Source organism: Anabrus simplex, chromosome 4, assembly GCF_040414725.1.
Source record: "Anabrus simplex isolate iqAnaSimp1 chromosome 4, ASM4041472v1, whole genome shotgun sequence".
NCBI lineage: Eukaryota > Metazoa > Arthropoda > Insecta > Orthoptera > Tettigoniidae > Anabrus > Anabrus simplex.
The window spans coordinates 197844372-197857574 of NC_090268.1; the positions used below are offsets into that span (position 1 = coordinate 197844372).

Below are 13203 nucleotides of genomic sequence, written 5' to 3' on the forward strand. Positions count from 1 at the left end.
ATCCGATTTCAAATGTCGGTGCTACTTAAAATAGTCATTTCAATGATACTAGGATGTTTTTTTTGTTTCCACTGTCAAACATTATCGAAGGACTGACGCGTGTCGAGAAGGAGCTGCCCAGTGCGTCAGGTCCCATGGTGTAACGGATAGCACTCAGGACTCCGAATCTAGCGATCCGCGTTCAAGTGTCTTGGGGACATGGAATTGTTAATTCCAGGTATTAATCTTTTAATAATCCTTGGCTGTTTCCTTTCCATTCTCAAATATTATCGAAGCACTGACGAGCGTCCAGTAGGACCAGCGCAGTTTGTAAGAACTCTTGGTGTAATTTTAGAACTCTAGACTCCGAATCCATCGATCCGATGTCAAATCTCGGTGCTACCTAAAATTGTCATTTCAATGATGCTAGGATGTTTTTCGTTTCCACTGTCAAACATTCTCGAAGCACTGACGCATGTCGAGTAAGAACTTCTCCGTGTGTCAGGTCCCATGGTGTAATGGTTAGCACTCTGGACTTTGAATCCAGCGATCCGAGTTGAAATCTCGGTGGGACCTGTAATTTTCATTTGTAGATATTAAAAGTTCATTAAGTGTTGGACGATTTCTTTCCATTCTCAAATATTATCGAAATACTGACGAGCATCTAGTAGGACCTGCGCACTTCGTTAGAACCCATGGTGCAAGTTTTGCACTCTGGATACCGAATCCGGCGATCCGATTTCAAATCTCGGTGCAACCTAAAATTATCATTTCAATAATACTAGAATGTTTTTGATTCCACTGTCAAATATTCTCGAAGCACTGACGCTTGTCGGGTAGCAACTGAACAGAGTGTCAGGTCCCATGGTGTAATGGTTAGCACTCTGGACTCTGAATCCTGCGATGCGAGTTCAAATCTCGGTGGGACCTGTAATTTCCATTTGTAGATATTACTAGTTCATTAATTGTAGGACGATTTCTTTCCATTCTCAAACATTATCGAAACACTGACGAGCGTCTAGTAGGACCAGCGTACTTTGTTGGATCCCATGTTGCAATTTTTGCACTCTGGATTCCGAATCCGGCGATCCGATTTCAAATCTGGTGCGACCTACAATTGTCATTTCGAGATATTACTAGTTTATTAATTGTAGGATGTTTTCCTTGGATTGTCATACAATTTCGAAGCACCGACGAGTGTCTAGTAGGACCTACGCAGTTTATAAGGTCCCGTGGTGAATCGGCTACCACTCACGGCTCCGAATCTAGCGATCCGAGTTCAAGTGTCTTGGGGACCTGGATTTGTTAATTCCAGGTATTAAGCTTTTAATAATCCTTGGCTGTTTCCTTTCCATTCTCAAATATTATCGAAACACTAACGAACGTCCAGTAGGACCAGCGCAGTTTGTAAGACCTCTTGGTGTAATTTTAGAATCCGAATCCAGCGATCCGATATAAATCTCGGTGCTACCTAAAATTGTCATTTCAATGATACTAGGATGTTTTTCGTTTCAAGTGTCAAACATTCTGGAAGCACTGACGCATGTCGAGTAAGAACCGATCAGTGTGTTAGGTCCCATGGTGTAATGGTTAGCACTCTGGACTCTGAATCCAGCGATCCGAGTTCAAATCTCGGTGGGACCTGTAATTTTCATTTGTAGGTTTTACCAGTTCATTAATTGTAGGACGATTTCCTCCCATTCTCCAATATTAGCCAAACACTGAAGAGCGTCTAGTAGGACCATTGCAGTTTGCTAGATCCCATGGTGCAAACTTTGCACTCTAGAATACGAATCCACAGATCCGATATCAAATCTCGGTGCTACCTAACATTGTCATTTCAATGTTACTAGGATGTTTTATGTTTCCACTGTCAAACATTATCGACGCACTGACGCGTGTCGAGTGGGAACGGCGCAGTGCGTCAGGTACTGTGGTGTAATGGTTAGCACTCTGGACACTAAATAGAGCGATCCGAGTTCGTATCTCAGTGGGACTTGTATTTTCATTTTATGTAATTAAATGTATTAATTAATATAATTAATGAATCTAATTAATATGTCCGGTCCTGTGGTGTAGTGGTTAGCGTGTTTAACTGCCAGCCCCGGAGGCCCTGGTTCGATTTCCGGCTCTGCCACGAATTTTGAAAGGTGGTATGAGGGCTGGAACGGGGTCCTCTCAGCCTCGGGAGGTCAACTGAGTAGAGGTGGGTTCGATACCCACCTCAGCCATCCTATAAGCGGTTTTCCGTGGTTTCTCCTCCAGGCGAATGCCGGGATGGTACCTAACATAAGGCCATGGTAGCTTCCTTCCACCTTCCTTGCCTGTCCCTTCCAATCTTCCCATCCCTCCACAAGGCCCCTGTTGAGCATAGCAGGTGTGGCCGCCTGGGCGAGGTACTGGTCATTCTCCCCAGTTGTATCCCCAACCAAGTTTCTGAAGCTCCAGGACACTGCCCTTGAGGCGGTAGAGGTGGGATCCCTCGCTGTATCTGAGGGAAAAGCCGATGATGATGATGAATTGTAGGATGTTTACCTCACATACTGAAATATTATCGAAACACTTGTTGGGGATATCACTAATAAATAAAACACTGAATCACTTTACTTCGTCATGGCTGCCATCTTTATTCTAACTACTACAAACCAGTACAAAACAAAAGCATAAATACAAGCGATATGGCAGTTCCCAGTAGCTCCGCTAGATAGCAGAAGCTCATACTTGAAATACTAAACTATGTACAGGGAGATTGCATATCCAAATCACATAACGCCGTTAGAGTGTGTACGAGTCCTTTTCTATGAATCTCCAACATCCTCCCCACCCTGGTCTATCTCGAGTGGGATGACCAGCTGGACAGGTCGTGTCACATTGTTTCCGTCCGAGGTGCGAAGAATAACCGTTCTAGTTCTCCCGTCACGTCCTTCGCGTAATTCTTCGACCCGTGCTTTATTCCACATGTGTCTTGGGCGTGTATCCTCTTGTAGTAAAACTACGTCACCGACCCTGATTCTTGACCCGTGGTCTCTGGGCTGGCGAACCTCGTGAAAATTCCGTAATAGTAGCAAATACTCTTTACTCCAACGCTTCCAGAAGTCGTCAGTCATTCGCTGGAGTAGTCTGAAGGTTCTAACAAGGTCTCGCCTAGGTGGTTCTGGTCCAGTAGGTATCGTGGTGAGTCGATCGCCAACGAGGAAGTGGGCTGGAGTCAATACACCACCATTGTCATCATGTTGCGTCAAGGGTCTTGTGTTTAATACGGCTTCTATGCTAGTCAAAACAGTCCGTAGCCCTTCATCATCAATAGTGGAACGTCCAAGTATTTTCCGTAGACATCGCTTGGTGAGGCCGATTAGTCTTTCCCACCATCCTCCCCACCAAGCGGCACGCGGGGCAATCAACTTCCATGTGATACCTTGCTGGGCCATATAGTGGTGTGTCCGTGCCGCTGTCAGTTCTCTCCACAAGTCTGTTAACTCTGCGTTCGCTGAATGGAATGTCTGAGCGTTGTCGCTGTAGATCGTGTGTGGTATACCACGTCGGCCTATAAACCTCTGCAAGGCCTGTAGGAATTTGTCTGTCGACATGTCGCCGCACAGTTCCAAGTGTAAGGCACGCGTTGTTGCACAGGTGAATAATGCAATGTAGGCTTTCTTCATGAGGTTGCCAGAAGTAACGTACAGTGGTCCTGCGAAGTCTAGTCCCGTTACTTCGAATGGTCTGGAGGGACGTAGACGATCCAGAGGAAGTGGTGCTTCTAATTCCGTCGGTCTCCTCCGGTGAACAACTTTACACGGAAGGCAAGTGTGTAAGACCTTCTTGATTGTTTGGCGTGCTCGCAAGATCCAGAATTCTGTGCGTAGTTCAGTTAGGATAGCTGAAACACCTAGATGGTGAAGTCTTATGTGAGTTTGTTTTATCAGAAGTTTACAGAAAGCGTGTGAGCCATCCAGAAGTATTGGGTGCTTTTCGTTGCTCGAGATGTCTACGTGTTGTAGCCGTCCGCCTAGTCGGAGGATACCATGTTGTAGAAATGGATTGTAGCGAAAGATCTTCGAAGCTCGTGCTAGTGGAAGATTATTCTTCAGGGCTTGCAGTTCAGAAGCAAAGCATTCCTGTTGAACTTGCTTTATCCAGTACGTTCTTGCTTCTTCCATTTCTGAGGCTGTGAAGTTCTGACAATACTTAGTTTTCTCCTTCAAACATTTCACGAATCGTAGAATCCATGCGGTAACTCTCAAAAGTTTCCAGTATGTACTAAATCGTGAGGCAGCAAACAATGGTTCTGGGGTGGTGGTTGCAAGAACTTGAGTGGTCTTCCTTTCCTCAGGTAGATTCATATTAGTGGGGGTGACATCTCTGGGCCATGAGTAGGAAGGTCCATTCAACCACGAAGGTCCGTGCCACCATGAGTCCAAGGACTCCAGTTGATGTGCTTGAAGTCCTCTAGAAAGGTGGTCAGCTGGGTTGTTGATTCCGGGACAGTGTCTCCACTGACTGGACGTGGTATGAGTCAAAATTTCAGTCACTCGGTTACAGACAAATGTCTTCCAACGGTTGGGATTACTTCTTATCCACCCCAGTGTGACTGTAGAATCGCTCCATAACGTGGCAGGGATGGACGTTATTCCAGTGGCTTCGTAAAAATAATGTAGAAGTCGGGATCCGACCAAGGCTGCTAACAATTCGAGCCTGGGAAGGGTCACTTTCTTCACAGGGGACAGTCTGGCCTTGCTGCAAACTAAGCGAACAGTGTAAGCGTCGTTGACAAGTGACCGGACGTACAATGCGGCACCGTATGCTCTTTCGGAGGCGTCGCAAAACACGTGCAGTGATATGTCTGTACCGAAATTTGAAATGGCAATCCATCGTGGTATCCGGATTGGAGAGAGGTACTGTAGGTGTGAGAGCCAATCGTTCCATCGATGGGCGAGATTAGGTGGTAAAATTTCTTCCCATGCCAGTCCTTGGCACCAAGTATCTTGGAAAAGGATTTTGGCAGTGATTGACACGGGTGAAAATAATCCAAGTGGGTCGTAGAAGCGTGCGGTGGCTTTCAGTAACTGTCGTTTAGTTGCTGGCTGTGTGGATAGTTTTGCAGTGACGTCACCTGGGGTTGTAAAGAGTTGGTCTAATTCCGCATTCCAGTCGATACCTAATACTCGTGTCTGCAGTACGACTTCTCGAGTTTCTGCTTTCCAAATGTTCATTAATGGCAAGGAATTCGTGACCCATTTGGAGAGTGGGAGTATAATGTGGTGCAGGAGGGCTATCAGTTCATAATAAAGAGTAACGGCCGTATTGTTGTCTTCTACGCTGGCAGTGAAGTCATCCATAAATGTGCAAGCATCTAGGAGAGGTGCTGCCGTGGGATAAGTGTTGTGGTGTAGGGTAGCTAGTTCACGGAGAGTGGCTGAGAGGAGGAACGGGCTACAGGTGAGGCCAAAGGGTAGGCGGGTGAATCGGTACGCTACGACGTCCTCGGTTGTCGTGTAGATTCCGTCTGTAGTAGTTTTGATGCGGTACCAAAGAAATCTGGTGAGATCTCTATCTTGTTCGTCGAGGGCTAGCTGGAGGAACGCCTGGGTACCGTCACATGCGATGGCCTTTCGATGGAATCGAAACCTTAAGAGGGTGGCAAAAATTTCGGGTAGGAGATTTGGACCCATGTGGAGGGTATCGTTGAGGAATGGGATTCCTGGTTCGTGAGAGGAAGCGTCGCACACTATTCTCCATTTAGTGGCTTCTCGTTTCTCCTTCTTGACGGCATGGTGTGGCAGATAAAACATATTTCCAGGGATTGCGGTATCGTGGGCTAGTTCCACTTGCTCTCGAAGCACGTAGTCCAACATTAGCGTCTGATACATTTTCTTGAAAGTTGCGTCTTGATATAGCCGTCTCTGTAGTGTTCGAAATCTTGCCTCGGTTGTTGCCAAATTATCGGATAAGACTATATCCCGTTTGCGAGGAAGGGATACGACTCTTCGTCCGTCATGGATGTGGTAATTGTCGTGGAACTCTTGAAGAATAGCAGCATCCGTGTCGTCTAGTTGTCTGTGTTTCGTCTCTCGAATGCCGATTGTCTCGAGGTCCCAAAAACGTCGCATGGAGTCGTCAGATATCTCGTCATTGTTGACTGAGACGTGGTTCGTCATGACATGATTGACAGTGGTACCAGAACGGTTGCCTGTGAGGACCCAACCGAAGATTGTTGGAAGTAGGACTAAGGAGGGTGTGATGGGCTGTGGTGGATCTAGTTTCACGACTTTCCAATAATTATCTGCACCAATAAGGATTTCAATCGGCAAGTCATCTACATCGTTGGTTTTTGGATCAGCGAGTGGCAGATTTCTGTGGTTAAGAGTGACTGCTGGGTGAGATGAATAAGTGTTGGCACTTTCGAAAGCTGTGATAGTGACGGCGGTTTTTGTCGAAAATCCGATCATTTCAAATTGGGTGAGTCGACGTGGCTGAAAGCTATTGCTAGTTGTTTCGAAGGCTGTGACTGCTAGGTCTCGAGTACATATTACTGGTAGCTGTAGAGTGTCCAATAATGACGTGGCAATAAAACTTGATTGACTTCCAGCGTCTAGAAGGCATCGTGTGATTTTGTGAGTCCCTGTTGGTCCTTGTATCTGAACACGGGCTGTCTGCAGAAATGAAAAACTGGGTGGCCCTGTTTCAATCTTTCCGACAGAAGTTGACTGGGATTGGCTCTGGTTGCATATGGACACGTGGTGAAGTTGTTTGCATTTAGAGCATGACACTCTGCCCTTCTTGTTGCAGTTCTGGGCGTTGTGACCTCGATTGAGACAGAGAAAGAATCTTTTGGAGAGTTTCATCTTCTCCACCCTAGCTTGGGGTAGGACTACTTGTGTGCATCCCTGTGCCCAGTGACCTCTGCTTTCGCAGAAGGCACAGAATGGTGTTATTGCGGGCTTGTTCTGCTCCCTTCTTAACTTTTGTGGCCTAGTACTGACTTGGAGAGCAGCTGCTGTAGGTTGGTAAAGTGATGGAAGTGCGATGCTGGTCTCTCCCCTGAGTTTCTGAGTGCTAAGGGCCGCTTCTACCTCCTCGCGAAGAAATTCTATCAGAGACATCATATGACCTTCGGAGATTTTGTTGCGCTTTGCGTGAATTAGCCAACGTGTGCAGATTGCCGCTGGGAAAGCTCGTAAAATCTTCGGGGCAATCACGCGTCCGTAAACATTAATGTCTTCGCCGAGCGCCTTGAGGACTTGAACTCTACGGTGGCACTCAGGTATGTCACGTTGAGATCATCAGGATTCTCTGATAATGTGGGTGGTAAATTCTCCAGGTAGTTCAGATGAGCCTGAATTATTTTATCCTTGTCGCCATAACGTTCAGTAAGTAAAGTCTTGACCTGGGCGCACGTTTCTGAACTAAGTGCTGTACCATCGACGAGTTGCTTGGGATCCCCTCGTAGATATCCTCGTAATAACACGTGCTTGCTGATGTCTGGAATCGTGGTGTTGTTGTCAACTGCTGTCTCGAACTGTTCCCAGAAAGGAGACCAGGACTCTATGTCACCTGAGAATGGCTCAATGTGTATTGTCGGGAGTTTAAATTCTGGAACAACTGGGGGTGGAACATAATAGCTAGAACTGGGAATGCATGCTGACGCATTTGCCTCTGCTGGTTTCCGTGTAAGAACTTTGTTGGCATGCTGTATAGCTCTTGTTGCACTGTCGACATAGTTTTCACATGCCTGTACATCTGTTTCATATCTGTGTCGGGTAACTGCTCGTGTATAACATCATCTGAGGAAACTAATAATTGCAAAGTGTTCTGAAGTCTATCACGAAGATATTCTATTTCGTCATAGTCTGGTGTACTTGTTTTGTCTTTTAAAAGATTGACAAAGCGCGTTAAATTTGCTCGCAGAGTAGTTCGCTTTCTTTTCAGAAGGTACAGGTCTTGTATAGACATCGCTGACGGTGTGACAGACGGGCAATTTATGACAGCTGAGGAGGGGGTGCAGATGAACGTGCTGCAGGCAGAGCTTTGTTCCTGTGACAGTAGGTAGTTGGGCCGGTAATAGTACGCCTTGTTTCCAGTAGGTGGCAGCACTTGTCACACAGACCGGCGTGGAGTTGTTTTAGAAAGAACGATATTCTTGAAGCATGCAGAAATAATATCTACACCAATGCAATAATGCCGTATAATCCCCATATAGCATGCTACGTTAGTGATTCAGTACATTGTATCTCAGAAGAAATAACTGTTCTACTCATCGTGATCCTGGGTCGAGTGGCGTGATGAAACATTCCCTTTACAGGAGATCCGTGGTTACTTGGCGTGAAAGTTCTCCAAATCTTGAAAGTTCGTGAAGAAACGTATCGTAACTTGAACAAATGGGTTATTTCGGCACCATAAATGTTGGGGATATCACTAATAAATAAAACACTGAATCACTTTACTTCGTCATGGCTGTCATCTTTATTCTTACTTACTACAAACCAGTACAAAACAAAAGCATAAATACAAGCGATATGGCAGTTCCCAGTAGCTCCGCTAGATAGCAGAAGCTCATACTTGAAATACTAAACTATGTACAGGGAGATTGCATATCCAAATCACATAACGCCGTTAGAGTGTGTACGAGTCCTTTTCTATGAACCTCCAACAACACTGACGAGCGTCCAGTAGGGGCGGCGGAGTCTGAAATATCCATTAGTGTTATGGTTAGCACTCTACATTCCGAATCCAGTACTCTGTTTTCAAAGCTCGTGGTACCTGAAATTGTCATTTCAAGATATTACTAGTTTATAAATTGTAGGATATTTTCTGCCATTGACAAACATAATCGTAACACTGACGTGTGTCGAGTAACGACTGCGTTGCTAGATAGGTCCAATGGTGTAATGGATAGCACGCTGGGCTCTGAATCCAGCGATCCGATTTAATATCTGGGCGGCACCTGTAATTTTCACTTGTAGAAACTACTAGTTTATTAATTGTAGGAAGATATCTTTTCATTGTCAAACATTTTCGAAGCACCGACGAGTAACGGATAGCACTCAGGACTCCGAATCTAGCGATCCGCGTTCAAGTGTCTTGGGGACCTGGAATTGTTAATTCCAGGTATTAATCTTTTAATAATCCTTGGCTGTTTCCTTTCGATTCGCAAATATTATCGAAACACTGACGAGCGTCCAGTAGGACCAGCACACTTTGTAAGACATCTTGGTGTAATTTTAGAACACGAGACTCCGAATCCAGCGATCCGATGTCAAATCTCATTGCTACCTAAAATTGTCATTTCAATGATACTAGGATGTTTTTCGTTTCCTCTGTCAAACATTCTCGAAGCACTGACGCATGTCGAGTAAGAACTTCTCAGTGTGTCAGGTCCCATGGTGTAATGGCTAGCAATCTGGACTCTGAATCCAGCGATCCGAGTTCAAATCTCGGTGGAACCTGTAAATTTCACTCTTTGGTATTACTGGATTATTAATTGTAGGAAGATTACTTCCCATTTTCAAACATCATCGTAACACTGACGAGCGTCTAGTAGGACCAGCGCAGTTTGTTAGACCCCATGGTGAATTTTTTGCACTCTAGACCCCGAATCCAGAGATCCGATTTCAAATGTCGGTGCTACTTAAAATAGTCATTTCAATGATACTAGGATTTTTTTTGTTTCCACTGTCAAACATTATCGAAGGACTGACGCGTGTCGAGAAGGAGCTGCCCAGTGCGTCAGGTCCCATGGTGTAACGGATAGCACTCAGGACTCCGAATCTAGCGATCCGCGTTCAAGTGTCTTGGGGACATGGAATTGTTAATTCCAGGTATTAATCCTTTAATAATCCTTGGCTGTTTCCTTTCCATTCTCAAATATTATCGAAACACTGACGAGCGTCCAGTAGGACCAGCGCAGTTTGTAAGACCTCTTGGTGTAATTTTAGAACTCTAGACTCCGAATCCAGCGATCCGATGACAAATCTCGGTGCTACCTAAAATTGTCATTTCAATGATGCTTGGATGTTTTTCGTTTCCACTGTCAAACATTCTCGAAGCACTGACGCATGTCGAGTAAGAACTTCTCAGTGTGTCAGGTCCCATGGTGTAATGGTTAGCACTCTGGACTCTGAATCCAGCGATCCGAGTTGGAATCTCGGTGGGACCTGTAATTTTCATTTGTAGATATTACTAGTTCATTAATTGTAGGACCATTTCTTTCCATTCTCAAGTATTATCGAAATATTGACGAGCATCTAGTAGGACCAGCGCACTTTGTTAGAACCCATGGTGCAAGTTTTGCACTCTGGATACCGAATCAGGCGATACGATTTCAAATCTCGGTGCAACCTAAAATTATCATTTCAATAATACTAGAATGTTTTTGATTCCACTGTCAAATATTCTCGAAGCACTGACGCTTGTCGGGTAGCAACTGAAAAGAGTGTCAGGTCCCATGGTGTAATGGTTAGCACTCTGGACTCTGAATCCAGCGATCCGAGTTCAAATCTCGGTGGAACCTGTAATTTTCACTCTTTGGTATTACTGGATTATTAATTGTAGGAAGATTACTTCCCATTTTCAAACATCATCGTAACACTGACGAGCGTCTAGTAGGACCAGCGCAGTTTGTTAGACCCCATGGTGAATTTTTTGCACTCTAGACCCCGAATCCAGAGATCCGATTTCAAATGTCGTTGCTACTTAAAATAGTCATTTCAATGATACTAGGATGTTTTTTTGTTTCCACTGTCAAACATTATCGAAGGACAGACGCGTGTCGAGAAGGAGCTGCCCAATGCGTCAGGTCCCATGGTGTAATGGATGGCACTCAGGACTCTGAATCCAGCGATCCGAGTTAAAATCTCGGTGGCACCTGTAATTTTCTTTCGTAGAACCAACTAATTTATTAATTGTAGGATGATTTCTTTCCATTCTGAAGTATTATCGAAACACTGACGAGCGTCTAGTAGGACCAGCGCAGTTTGTTAGATCCCATGGGGCAATTTTTGCACTCTTGATTCCGAATCTGAGGATCCGATTACAAATCTCGTGCGACCTACAATTGTAATTTCGAGATATTACTCTAGACTCCGAATCCATCAATCCGATATCAAATATCGGTGCTACTTAAAATTGTGATTTCAATAATTCTAGGATGTTTTTTGTGTCCACTGTCAAACATTCTCGAAGGACTGAAGCGTGTCGAGCAGGAACTGTGCAGTGGGTGAGGTCCCATGTTGAAATGGTAAGCACTCTGGACTCTGAACCCGGCGATCCAAGTTCTGATCTCGGTGGGACCGGCAATTTCAATTTTGAGGTATTCCTGGATTGATATTCCTCGGATGTGTTCCTTCCGTTCTCAAACATTATCGGAACGTTGATGATCATCTAGTAGGAACGAAGCTGCTCTATATGTCCCATGCCGTAATGGTTAGCTCACTGGACACTGAACTCATGATCTGATTTCAAACTTCGCCGGTACATGGAAATGAAATTTCCAGTTATTAAATGTTTCATAGATCACGAATGATTTTCTTCCATTCTCAAATATTATCGGAACGCAGACGAGCATCTAGCAGGACAGGCGCAGTTGGTAAGGTCCCATGGTGTAATGGTTAGCACTCTGGACTCTGAATCCAGCAATCCGAGTTCAAATCTCGGTGGGACCTGTAATTTCCATTTGTAGATATTACTAGTTCATTAATCGTAGGACGATTTCTTTCCATTCTCAAGCATTATCAAAACACTAACGAGCGTCTAGTAGGACCAGCGCACTTTGTTAGATCCCATGGTGCAAGTTTTGCACTCTGGATTCCGAATCCGGCGATCCGATTTCAAATCTCGTGCGACCTACAATTGTCATTTCGAGATATTACTAGTTTATTAATTGTAGGATGTTTTCCTTGGATTGTCATACAATTTCGATGCACCGACGAGTGTCTAGTAGGATCTACGCAGTTTATAAGGTCCCGTGGTGAAACGGCTACCACTCACGGCTCCGAATCTAGCGATCCGAGTTCAAGTGTCTTGGGGACCTGGATTTGTTAATTCCAGGTATTAAGCTGTTAATAATCCTTGGCTGTTTCCTTTCCATTCTCAAATATTATCAAACACTGACGAACGTCCAGTAGGACCAGCGCAGTTTGTAAGACCTCTTGGTGTAATTTTAGAACTCTAGACTCCGAATCCAGCGATCCGATATCAAATCTCGGTGCTACCTAAAATTGTCATTTCAATGATACTAGGATGTTTTTCGTTTCAAGTGTCAAACATTCTCGAAGCACTGACGCATGTCGAGTAAGAATCGATCAGTGTGTCAGGTCCCATGGTGTAATGGTTAGCACTCTGGACTCTGCATCCAGCGATCCGAGTTCAAATCTCGGTGGGACCTGCAATTTTTCATTTGTAGGTTTTAATAGTTCATTAATTGTGGGACGATTGCCTTCCATTCTCCAATATTAGCCAAACACTGAAGAGCATCTAGTACGTCCATTAAAGTTTGCTAGATCCCATGGTGCAAACTTTGCACTCTAGAATACGAATCCACAGATCCGATATCAAATCTCGATGCTGCAGAAAATTGTCATTTCAATAATAAAAGGATGTTCTTAGTTTCCACTGTCAAATATTATCGAGGCACTGACGCGTGTTGAGTAGGAACTGCTGAGTGCGTTATGTCCCATGTGTAATGGTAAGCATTCTGGTCTTTGAATCCAGCGATCGGAGTCAAATTCACGGTGGAACTTGTATTTTCATTATGTATATTACTATTTTACTAACTACGGACGTTTTCCTTTCAATCTCAGACAGTATCGAAACACTGACGAGCGTCCAGTAGGACCAGCGGGGTGTGAAATATCCCTTAGTGTTATGGTTAGCACCCTACATTCCGAATCCAGTGCTCAGTTTTCAAACGTCGTGGTAACTGACATTGTAATTTCAAAATATTACTAGTTTATAAATTGTAGGGTATTTTCTGCCATTGACAAACGTAATCGAAATACAGACATGTCTTGAGTATGAACTGCGTCGTCAGCAGGTTCCATGGTGTAATGGTTAGCACTCTGGACTTTGAATCCAGCGATCCGAGTTCAAATCTCGGTGGAACCTGTAATTTTCACTCTTTGGTATTACTGGATTATTAATTGTAGGAAGATTACTTCCCATTTTCAAACATCATCGTAACACTGACGAGCGTCTAGTAGGACCAGCGCAGTTTGTTAGACCCCATGGTGA

At 44.6% G+C, this 13203-nt stretch overlaps 8 non-coding genes across 8 annotated transcripts; all 8 read left to right on the forward strand.

Annotated features, from left to right (window-relative positions):
• The first annotated feature begins 483 nt into the window (after positions 1-483).
• TRNAQ-UUG (transfer RNA glutamine (anticodon UUG)) lies at positions 484-555 on the forward strand. Its single transcript has one exon. It is a non-coding gene; the product is annotated as a tRNA-Gln (tRNA).
• A 282-nt stretch (positions 556-837) lies between these two features.
• On the forward strand, positions 838-909 carry TRNAQ-CUG (transfer RNA glutamine (anticodon CUG)). Its single transcript has one exon. It is a non-coding gene; the product is annotated as a tRNA-Gln (tRNA).
• Positions 910-1551: 642 nt separating this feature from the next.
• On the forward strand, positions 1552-1623 carry TRNAQ-CUG (transfer RNA glutamine (anticodon CUG)). Its single transcript has one exon. It is a non-coding gene; the product is annotated as a tRNA-Gln (tRNA).
• Positions 1624-10060: 8437 nt separating this feature from the next.
• TRNAQ-CUG (transfer RNA glutamine (anticodon CUG)) lies at positions 10061-10132 on the forward strand. The gene has a single exon. It is a non-coding gene; the product is annotated as a tRNA-Gln (tRNA).
• A 282-nt stretch (positions 10133-10414) lies between these two features.
• On the forward strand, positions 10415-10486 carry TRNAQ-CUG (transfer RNA glutamine (anticodon CUG)). Its single transcript has one exon. It is a non-coding gene; the product is annotated as a tRNA-Gln (tRNA).
• Positions 10487-11564: 1078 nt separating this feature from the next.
• Positions 11565-11636, forward strand: TRNAQ-CUG (transfer RNA glutamine (anticodon CUG)). The gene has a single exon. It is a non-coding gene; the product is annotated as a tRNA-Gln (tRNA).
• Positions 11637-12286: 650 nt separating this feature from the next.
• On the forward strand, positions 12287-12358 carry TRNAQ-CUG (transfer RNA glutamine (anticodon CUG)). The gene has a single exon. It is a non-coding gene; the product is annotated as a tRNA-Gln (tRNA).
• Positions 12359-13005: 647 nt separating this feature from the next.
• Positions 13006-13077, forward strand: TRNAQ-UUG (transfer RNA glutamine (anticodon UUG)). Its single transcript has one exon. It is a non-coding gene; the product is annotated as a tRNA-Gln (tRNA).
• Positions 13078-13203: the final 126 nt, after the last annotated feature.